Here is a 22,072-nt window from a genome sequence, read left to right as displayed (position 1 = left end):
ACTGCCGCCGAGGGGAAGGTGGCACCCAGCACAATGCCTCCCTCATACAACAGGAAATGAGGTAGAAAGGTTTAATAGTGTTATGTGGGCGGCGTGTCCAAGAGGTGGGTGGGTGTACCTGTGGGCGTGTCCTTGGTGGCACGGTCGTGGAGGAAGGTATGGCCCGTGTCACCAAGGAGAGAGAGGGGGGACTATTTCTAGATGGCTACGTCTTGCCTCCTTCTGTTCCTCCTCCCCCCCCCCCTTGTCTTCTTACCATTGCTCTTAACTCTTCTTCTTCCCCTCCTCCTCCTCCTCCTACAGTCTCCTGCAGCCTCAGGTGTTTCTACTACTGTTGGCACTACTGTCGGGGCTATTGTTGGTACTCCTGCAGGTACTTCTGTTGGTAATGTTGTTTTTTTACCCCCAGCTGGTGTCACTACTTCACTCCTTTGTCACCGTTTGTCGCTGTCAACCGTACGTGGCGCTCTCCATCCCTGCCTTGTTAGGTGTTGGCAGGGGGAGAAGGGGAGGAGGGAAAGGGGGGTGAGTAGACATGCCAGTTAGGAGGGGGGGATTACGCTACGCCGGGGGAGAGAGAGGAGGGGGGTGATATGGGTGCTCCAGGTGGGGTGATGTGGGTATGGTGGACACAGAGGATAGGGGTGAAGAGGGTAGTGGACACAGAGACACGGTTGGCTATTTATCACAATTTCTATGTTGAGATAAACGAGTAAGATAGTAGATTGATGTAGTCGAGGGTTGATTTGTGGGCATGTGGGATGGGGGAGAGGGTATGGGAGGGAAGAGAAAGAGGGTATGGGAGGGAAGAGAAAGAGGGTATGGGAGGGAAGAGAAAGAAGGTATGGGAGGAAGAGAAAGAGGGTATGGGAGGGAAGAGAAAGAGGGTATGGAGGGAAGAGAAAGAGGGTATGGGAGGGAAGAGAAAGAGGGTATGGGAGGGAAGAGAAAGAGGGTATGGGAGGGAAGAGAAAGAGGTCAATTATCTTCAAATAAAACAAAAACACGTAAATATTAACCTAACCAATAATTTCTTTTTACGTCAGTGTTTATCAAAGTGAGTCGATTGTTTGTCGCAATATACAAGAAAGAAACACAAACTGGTGTTATCTGGTCCTTGAGTGTATTTTAGTGGTGTTTTGATTCTGCCTCTAGTGTCTTTTACCTGTCCCTGCCCTGCCCTGTCACCCCCCTGCCCTGTCACCCCCCTGCACTCTGCCTCACCACCCCCTGCCCCGTCACCCCCCCGTCCCGTGACCCAGTTGTAGTACATGGGGCCTTTGTTTATGGTAAATGTTTTTATGGTAGAAATGGATAAAAATGTGTTTTCTTTTTCACGTGTGTGGGGGGGAGGTGAGGGCGGGGCGGGGCGGGGCGGGGCGGGGCGGGGCGGGGCGGGGCGGGGCAGTGGCTGTAGTAGTGGGCGGGGCCGCTGGGCATCTGGAGATAATTGCCACACACTACCAACCTCTCTCTATGTAAATGTTGCTATGTTTCAATTATTTATTTTATTTGTATGTTATTTTGTACTTCTCTAATGATTGAATTGGAATTGTTTATATTGGTTGATGCTGGTGAGTTATATTAATGGTGATTGTTTATGGTAATTGGTGACTGAACCCAACATTTTTCCGTGTAGCTGCTCTCTGAATATATCATCACTTCCTGGATTTATCCCCTGACTCATTTTATAGTTTAATGTGATCTCAAGTATCTCAGAAAGGAATGTATTTATATTATAGGTTCAAATAACTATCAAAGGTTATTTTGGAGTGTTGGGGGGAGGAGGGGAGGGTAGGGTCAGGGCACCACGGCAGGGCGTCGCGGCTCGGGCATCACCACCCCAGTACAGTACCCACCTCGCCCCGACTCGCGCTGCTTCACTCCAAGGGGTTAATTTCAGTCAGTGTTCTTTACCCGTGTGACTAGTGATGGACCTGAGGGGCCTTCACCATCATCACGCCCATACCTGGATCACCAACGCCCATACCTGGATCACTACGCCGCGTCTACCTAAGTGATATTGTGTCCGTGATTCGAGAAAGTGATTGTGATTTTGATATTTAACTGTGACTGGAAATTGGTTTTATGGAAATATTTTTTGTGATCGAGTACAACAAGTAATACAATGTTATTTTATTGACTTAGTGTGTTATTTAAACTAGATGTTATTGGTGATTACATGAGGAAAGTGTTATTTATGGTCACAAAAACGTGTATCACTCGAGAGATATTTCCGGGGTGTGATGTTGAGCCACTTGGAGTGATGACCTGTTGTGTGGTGAAACGATACTCCACACACACACACACGCACACACACACACCCACACCCACACACACACCCACACACCCACCCACCCACACACACACCCACCCACCCACACCCACCCACCCACCCACCCACCCACCCACACCGATCGTCTGGGTAGTTCAGGTCACATCAGGTCAAGGCGGAGGTGTAGACAAATATAACTGGTCTTCACTCTCCATGTTCCGGGTTATCCTGACTTTAGTGATCTTGTTTACTATTGGTGAGTCGAGTCGTGCCCGGTGTGTTGGCAGGTGTTGATTGGTGACTTGTCGTGTTGGTACCTTGTTGTGGTTAACCTGTGTAACTGTGGTGGGTACCTGTGATGGCCAGGTGTATGGGTAGGGGGTAGGTGTGTGGGAGGTGAGGGCAGGTGTATGGGGAAGCCAAGGTGGTCAAGTGAAGATAATGAGGGTATTGTGTTACCTGTGTATCACCTGACACGCACACACACACACACACACACACACTTACCTATACACTCTCCTTCTATATGCAGCCTCCTGCTCCTCCTCTTCTTCCTCCTCCTCTTCCTCCTCCCCTCTTCTTCCTCCTCCTCCTCATCTTCCTACCTACGCACTCCTTCCTCATCCTCCCCTTCTTCCCCACCTGTTCTTCCTGTCTTCCTCTTCCCCCTGTTGTTGTCTTCATTACCCTTCCTCCTGCGGTCTTCCTCTCTTCCCCCTTGTCCTCCTTCTGTCTACACTCTTCTACCTCTTCCGGCGGTCTTCCTGCCTTCCTATCCTGGTTCCTCTTGTTCTTCCCTCCTTACTCCCCCTCTTCCCATCTCGTTCTCTCATCTTTCACCCCCTTCCTTCTTTCATCGCCTCCCTCTTCTATCTATTCTTTGTTCTTTCCCTTCTTCCTATTCTCTCCAGGACGGCGTTATAAAAGAATAGAGGATAATAGATTGTGGTTAACGTCATTGGTTGTGGTTAGATTGTGGTTGTTTTTGGTAGTGGTTGGTGTGGTATGTGAGGGTATAGTGGTAGGGGGTGGTTAAGTAATAGATTGTGGTTGTTTTTGGTAGTGGTTGGTGTGGTATGTGAGGGTATAGTGGTAGGGGGTGGTTAAGTAATAGATTGTGGTTGTTTGAGTAGTAGGTGATATATATATATGTGTGTGTGTGTGTGTGTGTGTGTGTGTGTGTGTGTGTGTGTGTGTGTGTTTATGGTAGTAGGTTGGTTGTGGATTGTGGTTGTACTGGTAATAGATAGTAATGGTTGATCTGCGTGGGTAGAAAATGTAGTAGTAGTAGTAGTAGTAGTAATGTGTGGTAGTGAGTGGTATGACTGGTGAATGAGGGAGTGAGTCATCGCCTCAGTTCCTGGGAGACTGTCTGGTGTTTGAGTGAGGCTTTCTGGCTGAGAGAGAGAGAGAGAGAGAGAGAGAGAGTAGAGGTGGAAAGGGTGACAGTAGTGGACGGGTCTTAACAACAGCTGAGGGTCAAAACCGGTTTAAGAGACAGAAATATTTTGGTTCATTCTGACATATTTACGGACAACAGCCAGAGTACTTAGAGATGGTATGAAGAGTGATAGTAGTAGTAGTCACTGAATGCTGCATTAGAGGGTAGTAGTAGTGGTAGTAGTAGTAGTAGTATTTTTATTTTATATAATTATATTATTATTGTTGTTGTTGTTGTTGTGTTGTTGTTGTTGTTGTTGGTGTTATTGTTGTTTATTTAGGTTATGAGGTTCCTGTGTTGTGGTTTTCCTGTAATTGTGACTAACCACCTCACCAATTTCAGCGGGGAGGAAAAGGGAAAGAAGAAGGGAGAGGGAAGGAGGAGGAGGGAGGGAATGAGAGAGGAGAGAGAACTGCTAGAATTCTGGTTAGTTTTCATAGGTCTTAGTAGATATATATATATATACACACACACACACACACGGGATGGGGTATGATTCCTTATAATAACACCATATCTCATTCTGCTCAGTTACTGCCCTTATTAAACGAGAGAGTAAGAAAAATTAGATAATGAGGGTGTCGGAATACTAGTGTGTGTGTGTGTGTGTGTGTGTGTGTGTGTGTGTGTGTGTGTGTGTGTGTGTGTGTGTGTGTGTGTGTGTGTGTGTGTCTGTGTGTGTGTGTGTGTGTGTGTGTTGATCATTGCTTAGGTCGGGGAAGAGGAGGAGGAGGAGGAAGGAAGAGGAAGGAAGAGGAGGAATATAGAGGACTTGGAAAAGTTAGATGATGGTTTAAAAGTTTGAGGAGCAACCTACTCTTGACGAAGTTGTGTGTGTAGGTACTGGCACTCCTTCAGCTAGGTCGTCGGCAGGTGAGAGAGTTCTCTCTCATGTGTGTGTGTGTGTGTGTTGCTAGGTACACACGCACACATAGAGGAGGTAGTAAGGGGTGTGGGTGAGGGGCAGAGGAGGGGGTGGAGGGGCAGGAGGAGGAGGTGAGGGGCAGGAGGAGGGGGGTGAGGGGCAGGAGGAGGGGGGGGGGTGAGGGGCAGGAGGAGGGGGGTGAGGGGGGGTTTATGAGGCTTAAAGGTTACACAAACATATGAATGGAAAGTAAACAATGGCTGAGGTGTGTGTGTGTCAGGTAAGGAGAGGGGAGGGAAGAGTAAGGTTTTTTTAGGGGGGAAGGGGAAGAGAGGTACGTGGGTAGGGGAGGGGGGACTTGATTGAAGGAGATGAGGTGTGGTAGTAAAGGTGGGCGGTGGGTGGCGGGAGGTCAGTAGCCACGCCTCATAACAATGACCTCTACAGTTCCTGCAGTATCCTGTGTGTGTATCCTGCAGTATCCTGTGTGTGTATCCTGCAGTATCCTGTGTGTGTATCCTGCAGTATCCTGTGTGTGTATCCTGCAGTATCCTGTGAGTGTGTATCCTGCAGTACCCTGTGTGTGTATCCTGCAGTATCCTGTGTGTGTATCCTGCAGTATCCTGTGTGTGTATCCTGAAGTATCCTGTGTGTGTATCCTGCAGTATCCTGTGTGTGTATCCTGCAGTATCCTGTGTGTGTATCCTGCAGTATCCTGTGTGTGTATCCTGCAGTATCCTGTGTGTGTATCTTGGTCACTAGCAAATAAATATAAGGATCACCTGAAGTTTAGGCACCCTAGCTTATTTAACCTGATAATTAAATAACCTAACCTAACCACTAACCAACACTCCAAATAATGAGTTATTTTGGGTTACGACAGCTTAATTCAGAGTATTTCTTGTGCTTGGAGGAGAGAGGCGGTGGCTGGGTGGATACAGCAGTCAGTCCATGTCCTAAGGATCAATGGTTCACGCCGGGGACACCCACAGTCGTTCCAGTTGTGAAGGGGTTCCTGACTTTCGTTGGCTCGAGTAGAGGTTTTGATTTGATGATCCCAGTACCGCCCTCATTGACTTTCTTTGTACTCAGGCTAACTTAGTGTTGTTGTTGTCCGTACTCAACCCAAAGAGACCTCTGGTACTCACACTCTCTGAACATTGGAGAATTTCGTACATAAAAGTTGGGAAATAGTGTAGTGTGCCTGACCTTGTGACCCCGTTGGAAATGATTTAAATATTAGGAAAATGAATGTTACTCCAGGATTGTCACTGTCATACTGAGGACAAATTTGTACAGAAATTGTGAAGTTGTGAGTATGGAACAGGCGTGCGAAGGGATTTGATTAAATTCGGCAGGTAAAGATATGCTGGTGTGTGTGTGTGTGTGTGTGTGTGTGTGTGTGTGTGTGTGTGTGTGTGTGTGTGTGTGTGTGTGTGTGTGTGTGTGTTCAATGGGATAGGTTTTGAGACAAATCTGTGTCGTTTTTTACTCAGATTTGACGGTGAGACAAGTTGGGTGCGGAGCGAGAGTCACTTTACTGGAGAGCCAACAGGCAGGGCGAGGGGCTGGAGGCTGGCGGGGGATGCAGACAGAGTATAAAAGCAGCCGTGGTCGCCATCGATTCTCCTGACGCAGCGGGGTCGTGGTGCTGCTGCTGGAGGTGCAGGAGGAGGAGGAAATGGTGGTGGGAGGCGCTGGTGGGGTGGAAGGTGGCGGGTCAGGTCTGAGTTTACCGAGAACACAGGAGTGTGGAGGCGTGGCCGACGGTAGCTGGGGAAGGAGTGGCTGACGGAGACCAGGGAGAGGAGGAGGTGCTGGTGGCGGGGGGGGAGGGGGGGGCACACGACCCTGCAGGCGAGGCTGCTGGTGGTGTTGGTGTTGTTGGCGGTGGTCAGGCCAGGGGAGGCAGCCAGTTTTACCACCCGCGGCCCAGGCTCACACTCGGCCACCACCCCACCTCGAGTATATTATCAGAACAAGTGTTAAGTGCACACCCGGGCCAGAGGTGGTGAATATGTAGAAAGTTACAAGTTGTACAGTGCGGGAACTACCTGGTGATTGTGAACAGTGAGGCTCCAGTTTGTTTTGTTTTACGCTGGTGGTGAACTTTGTTTACATTGGTGATGTTACCATGGCAATGACACAAAACTTGATGATAAGATTGTTGTGAAATACTCGTCGGCGACTCCTTTATCGTCTCGTTAAGTGGGTCGTGATGTGTGAAGGTGGGAGCAGGGAGGAGGGAAGGTAGAGAAGGAGGGACGTAGAGTAAAATAATAAAGAAGGGGGGATAGACAAATGGAGAGAGAGAGAGAGGCAAGGAGAGGGAGGTCGTCAGTACAGAGGAGACAGTTCCACCACCTCCAGCAGGAAGCAATCACGTGACAACTGCGTGGCCAAGTACCTGTCATAATGCGGGACTCATCTGAACTTAACTGCTCGTTACGTGATGATGATGATGGTGATGATGAGTGCAGTGTTGATGATGATTATGGTAATAGTACTAAGACAGTACTTACTAGGATTGTTGGTAGTAGTAATAATAGTAATAGTGGACTGGGGCCCCATACGATCTGCCCCAACCATTTGATTTGGGTCCCTAATGTTAATAGATCAGATGAAGGATAATAGTCACAGGGGCCCATAAACTCTAGGGACCACACACACACACACACACACACACACACTCTGCTGGAATGTCCCTCCCTGACCTTCCTAACACACTCGTCTGTACGGCCAGGCTGGACTCTCTCCCACAGGTTCTCTCGACAACCTCCCTTTAATATGTAACCTCGGCGGTGTGGCCCTGCATGGCCACCTATAACCTCTTTAGTGTGTTATAACCCCACCATACTTAAATATAACCTAATATAACCTTTCAAAGTGTGTTACAACCCCAGCATACTTAAATATAACCTTTTAAAGTGCGTTATAATGCCAGCCTGAGCTCTTAGTTGCTGTACATTTATCTCAAGGAATTATTAAATAACATGTAATATCATTTAGAGTAGTACATATAACATGGTGTTAGTAAATACACATGAGAATGTAACCACGATTATATATTTTTTTTACATATTTTTATCAGTATTTACACATTTTTACAGTAGAGTTGATATACAGTAATATTCAACGTACTGATATATAAGTATGTGGTTAGGTTAGGTTAGGTTAGGTTAGGTTAGGTTAGGTTAGGTTAGGTTAGGTTAGGTTTGGTTTGGTTAGGGCATGTGTTGAAAGTTCACACATAGTTAAATACAACCATAGTCTGCTTACTGTACATTCTGGGGGTGGGGGCTGTAGGGGTGAGGGGGTGTTGTAGGTGAGGGGGTGGTAGGTGAGGGGTTGGGTGTAGGTGAGGGGGTTGGTAGGTGATGGGGGCAGGTGATGGGGGTGGTAGGTGAGGGGGTGGTAGGTGAGGGGGGTTGGTAGGTAGGGGTAGGTGAGGGGGTTGTAGGTGAGGGGGGGTTGGTAGGTGAGGGGAGTGAGAGACAAGGGAGGGGAGGGAAGGGGGACGTGAACGAGAGACCTTGGAGCGGCCATGAACTTGGTGGGCGGTCCTTGGGTGTAAGTGGGCGGGGCCTGGGTGGGTGTGGGCGGAGCGTGAGCAGTGTGCCTGGCCATGGGCGTGTTTGTGGCGCATCGCTGCTCTTCTGTGGGTGCATGACGCTGCTTCCTGAGTGTCTGCTGCCCTGTCTGCTGCTATGGTGTCTGGCCTCGTGTACACTGCATTGTCTGCTTTGTTTACACTGCATTGTCTGCGTTGTCTTTTGTATACACTGTATTGTCTACTCTATGTACACTCCATCTACTCTGTGTACACTCCATTATCTACTCTATGTACACCCCATCTGCTGTGTACACCCCATCTACTGTGTACACCCCATCTCTTGTGTACACCCCATCTACTGTGTACACCCCATCTACTGTGTACACCCCATCTACTGTGTACACCCCATCTACTGTGTACACCCCATCTACTGTGTACACCCCATCTACTGTGTACACCCCATCTCTTGTGTACACCCCATCTCTTGTGTACACCCCATCTACTGTGTACACTCCATCTACTGTGTACATTGTCTACTCTATGTACACTGTATTTCCTGCGTTGTTGACACTATACCTGCTGTGTTTATGTCTCCTCAGCAGCTGTGTACAGAACCTCACCTTCAAGCACCTCGGGCCAAGGTCAGGGCTGGTGGTCATAAGTAATATATGGCGTAGTGTGTCGCCATGTTGAGTGTGGTGAGTGTGTTGTGTGTGGTGAGTGTGTTAGTGGTGTGGTGAGTGTGTTGGTGGGAGTGTGTTGGGTGGTGTTGGGTGTGGTGAGTGTGTCTTGAGTGTATTAACTGTAAGTCAATTACTAATTCACGACCCAAGACATCGATATCATCCTCGTGCATCCATCACAGTTCCTTCCTTCCTTCCTTCCCTCCTTCCATCCTTCCTTCACGGGGACTGTAATTACTGTCGACTTCATGCAGTCTCCATCATCCTGCCAGACCTAGACACTCCTTCCCCCCCCTCCCCCCTTCCTCCCCTCCTTCCTCCCTCCTTCCTCCCTCCTTCCTTCCCTCCCTCTCCTGTGTCTGGTTGGCTGTCTGTCTGCCTTTCCTCGCCACACTCTCACTCCCCTCACACACTCAATCTCCCCTCACACACTCAATCTCCCTCCCCTCACACACTCAATCTCCCCTCACACACTCAATCTCCCCTCACACACTCAATCTCCTCTCACTTCTCTTTCCTCTCAAATTTTACTTTCCCTCACTTCTCTCCCCTCACACTTTATCTTCTCTCACACACAATCTCTTTTTCCCCTCACCTTTCTCCCTTCACACTAACTCACTCCTCTCCCTCCAACTCTCTCCACCTCTCCCTCCAACTCTCTCCACCTCTCTCCCAACGCCTCTGAAATCTTTATGCTCCTACGTCAGGTGGAGCCACTCTGCGCCTGTCTCATCCAAGCTGTGCCCTTTCCACGTTACTGGGTGTTACTGGGTATTCCTGGGTGTTACTGGGTGTTACTGGGTGTTCCTGGGTGTTACTGGTTGCTACCGGACACACACACACACACACACACACACAAAGGATCGTTAGGCCAGGTCAGTGTGGAACCACGGCCTTATAAACAAGACTATTGAGTACGTGTCTTCTTTACTCCACATTAGGATATGGTTTAGTATGAGGCAATGTGAGGGTACAGGAGAGGACACGTGCTGGGACATGGGTGATAATATACGGTAAGGGACACGTGGTAGGACATGGTTGTGTACTTTGATAATCTAGTTGAAAGCGTGGTTGACTGTCAGTGTGGTTGTGTTTATTTACGTGGTTGAATACCTTCTTGTGGGACGTGATTAGTGTTGTGGTTGAAGAGGGTCTGAGGGGGACTTGAAGTGGAGGTAATTGCAGGAACAGAAGGAAACAGCAACTGCAGTAAGGTCAATAAGTGCAGCAACAACAGCATTAGAAACAGCAGCCAGAGCAACAGCAGGGGGCGGTGGGAGGTGTGTGTGTGTGGGTGGGGTGGGTGGGTGGGTGGGGTGGGTGGAACTGATCGATCCTGCCTGCCTCTCTCGCGACACTCCACCTAGTGCCACCTGTTCTACTGCCACCTAGGGCACGTCATCATACCCAGGGCGCAGCATTATACCCAGAACATCTAACCTAACCATCAGCAATAAGTCCCATTACAATTAAAACCTTTATCATAATGGTGAGACTAAGGATTGGGGTCTGTTAGTACTGGGGCCCAATAGGACTGATGTATGATAGGACTAGGGGCTCATTCAACCACTAAGGTGCCGTGCTGGTGAGGGGTGATAGTATTAAGAGTGATCCATCCATTTGGCCGTCATATTCAAGAGGTGGTCATATAGACAATGTTATCTTGGCCCTCGTGATGGAGGTGAGAGCCAGTGTGGATGGAAGTGAGAGCCAGGCTGGGTGGTGGATGGAGGTGAGAGCCAGGCTGGGTGGTGGATGGAGGTGAGAGCCGGTGGGTAGGATGAGAGGGTTTGTGCTGGGTGATGGATGGTGTCAGGCTGGGTGGTGGATGGAGGTGAGAGGCTGGCTGGTGTGATGACGCCCTATAGATTACAACCAGACCAGATCCAGTGTTGGTGCTCGCACGGTCATGTCGACTGGAAAGTAATGGCGTAAGTCGTTTAATATTTCAGTGGCTTGAGTTTACAGGTGGTAGAATGGCTTAGGAATGTCGCGTTGAATCGATAGTGTTCTGCCTGTCAAGATGTTTCAGTTGTTTTTATTCAGTGATAATTTGTGTTTAGTGATCTGTGACTGATAGGGCGAGTGGATTTTCCTTTCAGATGGTAGGGTGTGTGTGTGTGTGTGTGGTGTGGGTGGTGGGTGTGTGTGTGTGTTGTGATGGTGATAGGACTCTGTACATTCATCATCGTGTCTTGTTCTAGCTGCCACCCTCACCATCATCACCACCACCCACACTCTCACCTCACCACCACCACCCCCTCCCTGCCCCTGCATCACCTGCCCTGATCACCTGCTCCCCCCCGTGCCACCTGGCACCCTGTGCCACCCACCCCCCTGTGCCACCCACCCCCTGCCACCACTCCCCACACCTGCCAGGACCTGCCCATGCCATGCACCCTGTGCCATCCACCCCCGCACCTCCCTGTGCCACCTACCCCTGTGCCACCCACCCCTGTGCCACCCACCCCTGTGCCACCCACCTCCGCTCCCCCTGTGCACCCACCTCGTGCCACCCACCTCCGTGCCACCTACCCCCCGTGCCACTCCACCCCCTGTGCCACCCACCCTGTGCCACACCCACCTCCGTGCCACACCCACCCCCTGCACCCACCCCCGTGCACACCCACCTGCCACCCACCCCGTGCCACACCCACCTGTGCCACCCACCCCTGTGCCACCCACCTGTGCCACCCACCCCTGTGCCACCCACCCTGTGCCACCCACTCCGTGCACACTCCACCGTGCCACCCACCCCTGTGCTGACTCCACCCCGTGCTGACCCACCCCCTGGGTGCCACCCACTCCCCGTGCCACCCACCCCTGTGCCACCCACCCCCCAGCCACCCACTCCCCGCCACCCACCTGTGCCACACCCACCCCTGTGCCACCCACTCCCCCTGTGCCACCCACCCTGTGCCACCCCACCTGTGCTACCCACTCTGCACACCCACCCCTGTGCCACCCACCCCGCCACCCCCTGTGCCACCCACCCCTGTGCCACCCACCCCCTGTGCCACCCACTCTGTGCCACCCACCCCTGTGCCACCACCCCTGTGCCACACCCACTCCCTGTGCCACCTACGCACTCTGTGCCGACCCACCGTGCCACCCACCCCTGTGCACCACCCCGTGCCACCCACCCCTGTGCCACCCACCAGCCACCCACCCCCTGTGCCACCCACCGTGCCACCCACTCCCGTGCCACCCCCCCTGTGCCACCCACCCCTGTGCTACCCCGTGCCACCCACCCCAGCTGACCCACCCCTGCCACCCAACTCTGCCACCCACCCGTGCCACCACCCCTGTGCCCACCCACCCCAGCCACCCACCCCTGTGCCACACCCACCCCCGCCACACCCCCTGTGCCACACCCACCCCCGCCACCCACCCCGTGCACCTACCTGCCACCTGGCCCCGTGCCACCCACCCTGTGCCACCCACCCCCGTGCCACCTACCCCCTGTGCCACCTACCCCCGTGCCACCTGTCTCTTATTATCTTGTGTTTTATGAGTGTCCTTGCTGTCCGCTTCCTACACCCACCCTCTCTAACGCCCCCCTCCTTCTTTTCTTTCTTCCTCCCTCCTTCCTTCTCTTCCTCCTCCTTCCTTCTCTTCCTCTCCCTCCTTCCATCTCTTCTCCAACTAACCCTTGCTACTTCTTTTCCTCCACCTCCAAACTCACAATGCTCCTCTTCCTCCTTCTCCTCCTCACCCCTATTTCTTTCTATCTTCATTCTCCTCCATTTTTCCTTCTTTCCCCTCCAGTTATTGTATTATCTCTGTTCTCGTCATTATCTCCCGATCTCTTATTTCCCTTCTCACTGTTTTCCGTCTTCCTCATTTAGTGTATCCCTTTGTTCTCTCTCTCTCTCTCCCTCCTTCCTTGTTCTCCTCCTTCTCACAGCCCATCCACCCTGCACTGTCATCGCGTCTTAGGTTGCAGCTGTTGCACTCCTGTGCAGCCACCTCCCCCCCCCTGCCAGCCACCCCTGCCAGCCACCCCCTGCCAGCCACCACTCCCTATAACCCCTACCACCCCTCCCCACCACCTCTCCCCACCACCTCTCCCTACCACCTCTCCCCACCACCTCCCCCTACCACCTCTTCCCTACCACCCCTTCCCTACCACCCTTCCCTACCACCCTTTCCCCACCACCTCTTCCCTACCACCTCTTCCCTACCACCTCTTCCCTACCACCTCTTCCCCACCACCTCTTCCCTACCACCTCTTCCCCACCACCCTCCCCCACCACCTCCCCCCACCACCTCTCCCCTACCACCCATTCCCCACCACCCATCCCCACCACCCATTCCCTACCACCTCTTCCCCACCACCCTCCCCACCACCCTCCCCCATCACCCTCCCCCACCACCCTCTCCCTACCACCCTCCCCTACCACCTCCCCCACCACCTCTCCCCCACCACCTCTCCCCTACCACCTCTTCACTACCACCCTCCCCCACCACCCATTCCCTGCCACCTCCCCCACCACCTCTCCCCACCACCCATTCCCACCACCCATTCCCTACCACCCTCCCCTACCACCTCCCCCTACCACCTCCCCTACCACCTCCCTACTTGGATAATTCATTTAGTCTCTAGGCCTGTCTGTCCAATAATTAAATGCATACAACCTACATTTTCACGATTATTTCACGCCCATACTAATGACCCCATACTAATGACCCCAGCACTCCTACCGTCCGTGTCACTGTAAACCCATTATATTTACACCCATTTTAACCCATTATTTACACCCATTATAACCCATTATTTACACCAATTTCACCGATTTTAATTACTTGTTACACAGCCTGACACTTCATTATAATTGTGGCACTGTAATAACCCCATAAAGGACTTGGCACCCCCATTATTAGTGCCACTGTAACCACCTCTCCCCCTTTTAACCCATTTATGTTGTTTAGTTGCTATTATTTTTAAAAGGGTTCATAGTTAGTACTTCAGTTTGCCTTCGTTATTATCTAATAGGTGTACACTGCCTGGCACTCTCCGTCACCAGTGCCATTGCTTGGACCCATTATGTAGCTCCATTAGTTTTTAAAGGGTGCCATTAGGTTTATTTTCCCCTCTCACCTTTACTAAGTCTTTAACTCTCTGTCTCTCACTACCTCCCTCCTTCATCTCATTACCTCTCACTTCTCCCTTCTTCATCCTACCTCCTCCCTCACCACCTCCCCCCCCCACCACCTCCCCCCCTCACCACCTCTCCCTCCCCCTCACCACCCCCATCACCCCTCCTCACCACCTCTCCCTCCCTCACCACCTCCCTCCCCTCACCCCCCCTTCACCACCCCCCACCACACCCACACACTAACCTGATACAGAGAAGGAAAAAATAATTAATCCCTGCAGTGGTCATAATCTTTGCTAAGTCAGAACCACGCCTGTTGCTCTAGCTGTTGCTGTGGCCTCCTGTTGCTGTGGCCCTCCTGTTGCCGTGTCCTGTTGCCGTGGTTCCTGTTGCTGTGGCTCTCCTGTTGCTGTGGCTCTCCTGTTGCTGTGGCTCTCCTGTTGCTGTGGCTCTCCTGTTGCTGTGGCTCTCCTGTTGCTGACTCTCCTGTTGCTGTGCTCCTGTTGCTGTTCTCCTGCGTGACTCTCCTGTTGCGTGGCTCTCTGTTGCGTGACTCTCCTGTTGCTGTGGCTCTCCTGTTTCTTGTTGCCTGTGACTCTCTTGTTACTCCTGTTGCTACGTCTTTCCTGTGAGGGAGGGAGAGAATGGAAGGGAAGAGACAGATAGGGAAGGAGGGACATTGAGAGGGACAGGAGAAGGGAGGAAATCAATAAAATTTCTGTCCTTAAATCGCCCAGGTGGACAGGTGGGGAGACCCTGGGAGGGGGAGGAAGGTTACCTGGGAGACCTTTGTTATCCCCAGGATGAACAACGACTTCTATGCTTTAGACTTACACGAACGTTTTCACTTCCTAGGATGGACAGGAACCTCCCAGAGCACCTTCAGGTACACAGAGATTTTTAGGTCAATGTTTTAAAATGTTTTGTAATGTTGTAAAGAACTCCCAGCTTGGGGGTACTTATCTTCCTCCTCCTCCTCCCCCATCATCCTCCTCCCTCCTCTCCCCCCCGCATCCCTCCTCCTCCTCCTCCGCTCCCTTCCTCCTCTTCCTCCTGCAGTATTGTCCTTCCTGCTCGGCGGTAAAGGAGGTAGTGGAGGTAGTGAATGGAGAAAGACATGACTCCTCCTCCATCACTCTTCTACTGCAGCTGGAGGAGGAAGAGTGTGTGTGTGTGTGTGTGTGTGTGTGTGTGTGTGTGTGTGTGTGTGTGTGTGTGTGTGTGTGTGTGTGTGTGTGTGTGTGTGTGTGTGTGTGTGTGTGTTATAATAATAAAGCTCTCTTGTATGTTAGTATCGCCGCCCACGCCCTCATGTTACTGACCTGCCATTGTCCGCCCACAACCACATCTACCCCCCCACCTCACGCCCTCCCCCACCCGGACTTGACCTCCATCCCCAGGCACATTCTCTCCTCCTCACTCTTCCACCTTCCTACATCCACTAACCCAAACTAGAGTAACCTGACCTGACCTTACCTGACCTAACCCAACCCAACCCAACCCAACCCCACCCCATCCACTCCCACCCCACCCCACCCCACCCCACCCCACCCCCACCCCCACCCCACCCCACCTCACCCCACTCCCACCCCACTCCCACCCCCACCCCACCCCACCCCACCCACCCCACCCCACCCCACCCCACCCCACCCTTTTTCTCCCGCATCTGATAAATTACATTAACGTAGGAATTATTCTCACTGAGTGCTGTTATTTGCTTCACAAATTAGCAGTTGATGAACCAGCTTCGAAACACGCTGCTCGAACCTCCCTCTTATTTTACTGATGAATTATAAGGCAGTGGTACAAGTGGACTAGAATACCGTGAACCCTCCATTTAAGTCCGTGAGATGAGAAACCACCTCTGGCCCCTCCTTTCGTCCCTCCCTTCCCCCCCCCTGCATAGGCCTCAACAGCGTCACGGGTGGACTGTGTTGTTAGGTGATGACTAATGTTGTTTGGCAAATGATGGCTTGTAATAATTGATTTGGATAAAGAGGGGGATGCCTGTCTGTTTGTCTCTTCTGTGTATACCTGTGTGTGTGTGTATACCTGTGCGTGTGTGTATACTGTGCGTGTGTGTGTATACCTGTGTGTGTATACCTGTGTGTGTGTGTGTGACCTACAATGAATAAGATACTGTTGAGAATTTCCAGGAAGTGTGTAGTGGAGAGGACCTACATCATGGGCCTCCTAGTGTGTGTGTGTGTGTGTGTGTGTGTGTGTGTGTGTGTGTGTGTGTTGTGGTTCTTCATGAATGAGAGAGAGTTTATTTTGGTTCATGGTGGTGGTGGTGGTGGTGGTGGGGTGGTGGTGGGTGTGGTGGTGGTGGTGGTGATGGTAGTTGGGTGGCACGTCGGGTTGATTCCTGAATGAGGTGATAGTGTTGGGGGTGGGGCTGGGGACGTCTCTGGGGGTAGAGCCTTTCATCACCAACCACCGTCCTTGTCCTCTCCTCCTCCTCCTCCTCCTCCTACATCTACTACTACTCTCACCACTACTACCTCTACAACCCCCCCTCTTCTCTTCAAAGCACCATAGTCCCCCCTGGCCTCTCACCCTTCTCACCTCATTCATGGCCTCCTCTACACGCCTCTATCTCCTCTCGTCCCTTCCTCTTTAACCTCTACTCTTTTAGAAAATATGGCCTCCTCAAGGGCTTCAACACACACACTGGCCACTCACCCTGCCAGCTCTCCCTTTCCCCCTTCCTCCCTTTCCTCCCTTCCTCCCTCCTCCCTCCTCCTCTCCCCCTCCCTCCCCCACACGCGCACGTACGCACGCACTCCACTTAATCCAATCCTCTTAACTCAGTCAGAGAGAGAGAGAGAGAGAGAGAGAGAGCCTTGGTTTGTCAGTAGTAGATGTGAAGGAGCACTTGTCTTTTGATGGACGTGAGGAGGAAGGGAGGAGAGGAGGAAGAGTAGGTGAGGTAGGTTGATAAAGATGGAAGCAGAGAGGAAAGAAGAAAATAATTGACGGGGAGGGGGAGGAACTGAGGAGGGAGGGGGGAAGGAGGAATTAGGTGATGTGGGGGAGGTGGAGGGTGGGTGGTGAGGGGGGTGGTGGGAGTGACGTAGCTACGATATCTGGCCACCCAAACGAATATTCTCTCTCTCTCTCTCTCTCTCATCACAAGTAAACTTATAGAGCCTCTCCGTCTTTTTTTTAGTTTAACAAATTTATTGACAAAGCTTGTAGTACAGTTTGCCTATTCTGAGTAATTCAGTCAGGTCTTGACACTGAGGGTGGTCACTTCTCACCACACAGGACAGAGGTTCATACACAAAGAAATACATCATATTCAGGGAAGAGGGACACACACACACACACACACACACACTGGGTCTCCTGTATATTCCCCTCACCAACACTTATTCATTCACTACTCTCCTATGAGCCAACCTGACCCCCCCCCCCACTATGGCCGGGGGTGGGGGAGATCTGGGTGGCTCTGGCCATGCTAGGAGGCTTTCTCTGGTCGTGTTGGGTGGCTCTTTGGTCGTACTGAATGACTCTCTGGTAGTTCTTTGTCGCTGGCTCTCTTGTCCTGCATTTCTCTGGTCGTGGGAAGGCAACTGGCTCAGGGTTTTGTGTCGTGTTGGGGGATCTGTATTCATTTTATATTCCCAGAGCTTATAAAAACGACTCTCCTTTGTTTTAGCGGATTTTGTTCGTTTCAGCAGCGTATAGAAGATGATTTTGGTTGTGTGTCATCTCTTGCTAGTTATTGGGGTAGGTTACATACGGTACAGTTATGGGATATGGTACAGAGATTCAAGATCCTGGTACAATCACACACAGAATACAGGAACAGGGTATATTACAGTCACATGATATGGTACAAGAGAGATATGGTACAGTCACAGATACGGTACAGAGAGATACGGTACAGTCACAGGATATAGTACAAGAATAGGATACAGTCACATGATACGGTACAAGAACACATGCCTGGAGACAACAGTTGTAGGTGGGAAGCGGAAGGCAAGCAAGTGGTGATCATGTTAGCTGTGGTTGTGTAGGTGGGGGTGGTGTAGGTGGGGGTGGTAGGTGGGGGTGGTAGGAGTGGTGTTAGTTGAGGTGGTAGTGATGATGTGGTGGTATTGTTAGTTACCGTGTTCGTGGTGTTGCTAAATGGACGTAATGGTGGTGATATTGGTGATGATAGTAATAGTTGTAGTTTAATAGAAGAGACAAGATACCGTGGCGCCTTCTGCTAGTAATGGTGGTAGTTGTGGTGGTAGTTGTGGTGCTAGTAATGGTGGTAGTTGTGGTGGTAGTTGTGGTGCTAGTATGTGGTGGTAGTTGTGATGGCATAATTAAAACACTTATGTGGAGGCCACTTTTTTCGTTTTATTTTTGTCTTCGTGTATAAAGTTTACATAAAGGAGAGCCTTTGGTATGCCGGTTATAAAGGTCATCTTTCATCTCTGTGTGTCATAGTGTGTCATAGTGTGTCATAGTGTGTCATAGTGTGTCATAGTGTGTCATTAGTGTGTGTGTGTCATAGTGTGTCATAGTGTGTTAGTGTGTCATAGTGTGTCATAGTGTGTAGTGTGTCATAGTGCATAGTGTGTCATAGTGTGTCATAGTGTGTCATAGTGTGTCATAGTGTGTCATAGTGTGTCATAGTGTGTCATAGTGTGTCATAGTGTGTCAGGGAGAGAGGTTGTGGGTAGCACCATGGGCGAGTCAAGTTGACATGACACTGATCTCGAATGGACCCCAATCATGGTTCCCAACCCCAACTAACCCAACCCCAACCCAACCCGCAACCCAACCCCAACCCAACCCCAACCCAACACACAACCCAACCCAACCCCACAACCCACAACCCCAACCCCAACCCAACCACCAACAACCCCGCAACCCAGCAAACCCAACCCCAACCCAACCCCAACCCAACCCCAACCCAACCCAACCCAACCCAACCCCAACCCCAACCCAACCCCAACCCCAACCCCAACAACCCCAACCCCAACCTTCACCCCAACCCCAGCAACCCCCACAACCCCAACCCAACCCCCAACCCCAACCCAACTTATTTGTAAGTAGCAGTAATGAAAGGTAGAGTGGGAGGCCCTCACCACCCTCCCTCTGCCCTTCACCACCCTTCCTCCTCCGCTCTTCACCACCCTTCCTCCTCCGCCCTTCCACCTTCCTCCTCCGCTCTTCACCACCCTTCCTCCTCCTGCCCCTCCACCACCCTTCCTCCTCCGCCTTCACCACCCTTCCTCCTCCCGCTCTTCCTTCCTCCTCCCGCCCCTCCACCACCCTTCCTCCTCCTCCTTTCACCACCCTTCCTCCTCCGCCCTTCACCACCCCTCCTCCACCCCCTCACCACCCACCCTCCGCCCTTCTGATCAGTTGAGTGTGTTGGTGGCAGTCTCGCGGAAGCCTTCGTTCACCCCCACATACCAGCGCTTGTTAGGTGCACCGCCGGGACTATGCTTGCACACACACGCACTCACACGTACACGCAGGCACACACACACACACACACACACACACACTTCTATCTATTGATATGTGTTAAATTATATAGCGAACACCTCCTATATGTGTTAGACTTATGTGCTTATCGCTTATATGTGTTTCAGGGTTAAGATAGAGAATTATTAATGACTTAAGTGCATATGGTGCCAATGTATTAAAACTTATCACCGAGGAAGGGATGGTGAGGTGGAAGACCGACGAAGGATTTGATACACCTCGACTTAACGTGACTCCCACAGGTGTGAATGATCACCTGTACACACCTGGATAATACTTTTCAACTGTACTTTGAAAGTTTTTATACTTTCCAATTGTAACTGAGATCTGGAAAAGTTTATGAACTAGAGACTGAAAGTTTTATGATCTATAAAACTCATCTGATTCCACTTTAAAAACTTGCTCTGCATTTTTTATTTACATTTGTTTATTCGTGAAGAAAATGTTCAACTTTACGAAGAAACAGAAGAAAGGTAAGCAAGGCTGACTGGTCTACACCTTTATAAACAACTGTATTATTGATTTTACCTGGAAAAGTCGCTGTCTACAGTTAGTTTACCTTGGAAAATAAACCTATGCAACTTGTATACACCTGAGAGATGACACTTTAGAAACATCTGAGAGAGAGACAGAACAGGTGTGTGATGCGTGGGTAGTGGGAGCAGGTGGGAGGTATCATCTTGAGGAGGTCGTGTGAGGTAGAAGAGGGAGAGGCGGGAGGAGGAGGACCTTGTTTACAACGACCTCCCACCAACACCACTACTACTACTACTACCACCGCTACTACCACCACCATGGACGCCTCGCCCTACTTCGTGATCGAGAGGAGCTCCTCGGCCGCCTCTAACATCTTCCTTGACTCTGATTATGATCCTGGCGAAGGCTCTGACGATGGCTCCGAGGACGACTTACTGGAGGACGAGCTGGAGGAGGATGAGGTGAGTACGACCCCCCACCCACCCCTAGTGATTCATATCTCTCTCTCTCTCTCTCTCTCTCTCTCTCTCTATCTCTCACCATGTACTGAAGAGGAAGGAACGGGGAACTGCATCACTTAACTAGATTCAGTTCGCATAAATCCCTATTCTCTTACTATAAGCCAATACACTCACTAGACTTCTATCTGCATTCATTTAAGTATCGAGAGGAGTAGGACGGGTGTAAGCATAATGTGGATAGTGTGAAGATAGTGCTAAACGTCCCCTTAAGACACGTCCTTTGGGGGGTGATAATGGTATATTGTATCTGTGGTCATCCCGGTCTTATGGTTCACAGGGCGGGGTCATGGTGAGGGGTACAGTGTAGTAAAGCTCCTGAGGGTGTTGTGAGGTGACGTCTGCCCCTTGAGTGGATGTGAGGTGCAGTGAGTGGTGAGGACGAGTCACGTTCCACACACGCCGATGAAAGGTGAGGTATTGGGGTCTTTTCTTGGCCACAGGAATTAGGTTTTTTTTTTTTTTTAATCTTTGTGGAACTGAGAAAACTAACTGTTGTTGTTGTGGTCCATGGTCGGTGGTGATGGTGGTGGGGTTTCTGGTGGCGAGGTTAGTGGTGCTATTGGTAGTGGTGGTGTGTTGCTATAACTACGCCACACTACCGTAGGAAGGTAACTAACAGCAGCGGTTGACGTGTGTGGTGAGGTGGTAGGTGGTAGGGGGGAGCTTTGTTAGGGTTCTTTGTGGTCGGCTGGTGTTGTTATGGCGCTAAAAGCCGGAGATGGTGGTGATAGAGGAGTCGTCGAAGGATCCTAATGGTGCTATAATACCTGGTGAAGATCAGTACTGGTAGCAGGAGGAGGGGAAGGAAGGGGGTGGATGGAGGGGGAGGAAGGGGGTGGATGGAGGGGGAAGGGGGAGGAAGAGGAGTGAGTGGGTAGATCCAACATGGCGTCCGTGGAATGATATGTTTGGCACTCAAAGAAATGAATTATATGGCTGACATTCGTGTAAACATTGAGAGTCGTTTTTCTGCACACACGAGATACAAATTATACTTAAGGGATGAGAGTGTGCCGGGGTGGGGGTGGCAGGAGGAGGGACATAAAACACGGCTTGTGCCTCACATCACACAGCCCCCGGAGTCTTTTCCAACACATTTACAACCTCGTGTGTTGACGTAGTCCCTCGTGCCTCCTCCCCCCACCCCCTCATTTATATTCTCTGGTCGTGTTTTGTTCTTTCGTCACACTAACACCTTCACTAACTCATACAGTAACTGTTCCTTTGGTGTTCTCAGAATATCACTCTTGTTGTTCGTAATAAATCAGGTGCAGGTATGTGTAATGAACGTGGGGTGGTGTTGTGGTGGCGTGTTTTTGTTGGTGTAGTAATGTTGACAACAGCTGGGGACGAGAACTAAGGCGGGGACAGTTCATTGTATACAGAAAAGTGAGAGTGGCTGAGTGGGTCCCGTAAGTGTGGACAGTAATGGGAAAGTACTGTTTGTTGAGACATTCATTGGCCTCAGGTTCATGGGTTCGAAGGTTCATGGGTTCGAAGGTTCATGGGTCCGAAGGTTCATGGGTCCGAAGGTTCATGGGTCCGAGGGTTCATGGGTCTGAAGGTTCATGGGTCCGAGGGTTCATGGGTCTGAAGGTTCATGGGTTCAAACATCTAACTTAGCATCCACTTACCATAACCAACCTAACTTAACCCAATCGA

The 22,072-nt window shown here is 50.9% G+C and overlaps 1 long non-coding RNA gene across 1 annotated transcript; it reads left to right on the top strand.

The window, feature by feature from the left end:
* The first annotated feature begins 6,431 nt into the window (after nucleotides 1-6,431).
* Nucleotides 6,432-19,782, top strand: LOC121858606. Its single transcript, XR_006087471.1, has 2 exons — nucleotides 6,432-6,651; nucleotides 19,520-19,782. It is a non-coding gene; the product is annotated as an uncharacterized LOC121858606 (long non-coding RNA).
* Nucleotides 19,783-22,072: the final 2,290 nt, after the last annotated feature.

Source organism: Homarus americanus, unplaced genomic scaffold (assembly GCF_018991925.1).
Source record: "Homarus americanus isolate GMGI-L3 unplaced genomic scaffold, GMGI_Hamer_2.0 scaffold74, whole genome shotgun sequence".
Taxonomy (NCBI): Eukaryota; Metazoa; Arthropoda; class Malacostraca; order Decapoda; family Nephropidae; genus Homarus; species Homarus americanus.
This window is presented reverse-complemented; position numbering and strand designations above follow the sequence as displayed.